Here is a 1,503-nt window from a genome sequence, read left to right as displayed (position 1 = left end):
TTGAGGAGAACATGTTTTGGGGGCCTGCCATAATCACTTCTTCTAGAGGCTTCTGCTGCAGTCAGAGCTGACCCAGGGCCTCCCCTTACATTTAGGATTTTGGCTTAAAGCCAACCACTTGATAAGCAGCCCCAGAAATGAGCAGCATTTAACATCAGCTGGTCAGTTGAACTGACAGCTCCCTTTCAGAAACTATTCAACTAGACTAAGATACAATGACGTGAAAACAGAAGTTTCTGATCTTTCCCCTGTTCAAAAACCTGAAAAACTAAAAAGGCAGAGCAAATGCAGTATTTTTGCCTTTTTACTTCTATCTTTAACTTTCATTATTGCAAAGAATCTAAACAGTCTTTCTTGCCATTAATTCCACTTAAATGCCCTCGAAACTTTTACTGCTATGTTGTCATGGTTTGGAATGCAGAGTCTGAGGTATCTGAGGTTGTTTTAATTCTGTAAAAATGAAAAGGGAAGCTAGGCAAATACTGAAACTTGCAACCACAATCCCTCATCACTTTGCTGAACAAATTTTCTAAGATTAAAATAGAAAAGGCACATATCATCCTAGGAAAGTGGTGTCCACTGCCAACTCCTCTTTTGGGCTTCTACCTAGCTCTATTTCTGACACAAGTCAGAAAAGCCCTCAACAGACAGTGGGGAGTGGGACACATGGACAACTTGGAAACCATCACACTTTAATTCTGGGCTTTCTTGGGCATAGGAGTAGCTACAAATTTTCCTAAAAAACAAAAGAAGCACACAGTTATTCAACAGGAAGAATAAAGTAAAACAACAGATAATTTAATCATATAAATGAAATCACTTTCCTTTGCTCCAGGTAGCCCAGGCATTCATTCAAGTTCACTTGCTATCAGAAAGAAAGGGTTTTAGTATCAGGAAGAACTTCTCTCTCTTCCAATATCCACATAGAAGACCAGAAACAAAAATCCACCATGGAAGAAATCCCAGAATAATCCAATTTGGAAAGAATTTAATTAACAAAATAAAACAGAGGGAAAATGGTCCAGGCTGGGCTCTGGGAAAAGGACTCCTGTCCGAGGCCAATGTCCGTGCAGCACACCAGCAAGCCCTGGGGATAGTCCTAGGATCTGTCCCCACAGAACCAGCCTCAACAACCAGAACCACGCTGCACAATGGCATGTTCTTCATACGCACGCTCATCATCAAGTACAGGTATTAAAAATCCCAAATAAACGCAGTTTGTTATAAAGTGGCTTCTAGCTCTCCTACACTGGCTTGGCACATTCATGCATGCAAAGCAAGGAGGTTTTGAGGGCTTCACCAAACAGTTAATTTTGGCAAAAAGAGAAAACAAACAAAAAGCTAAAATTGATAAGCAGAATTAAAAGCCACTGAAGTGAAAATGATGTACTTTCTCAACAGTATGGAGTTAGACTACCACTACGATTTTTTTTTTTTTTTTTAAGTCTCTGCCATCCTTTCCCCCAATTCAGGTCAAAGTTCATACCAGCAATGCACAGTCTT

This window comes from Tupaia chinensis, unplaced genomic scaffold, assembly GCF_000334495.1.
Source record: "Tupaia chinensis unplaced genomic scaffold, TupChi_1.0 Scaffold000101_1, whole genome shotgun sequence".
NCBI classification, from domain to species: domain Eukaryota; kingdom Metazoa; phylum Chordata; class Mammalia; order Scandentia; family Tupaiidae; genus Tupaia; species Tupaia belangeri.
Note: the sequence above shows the minus strand (reverse complement) of the source record.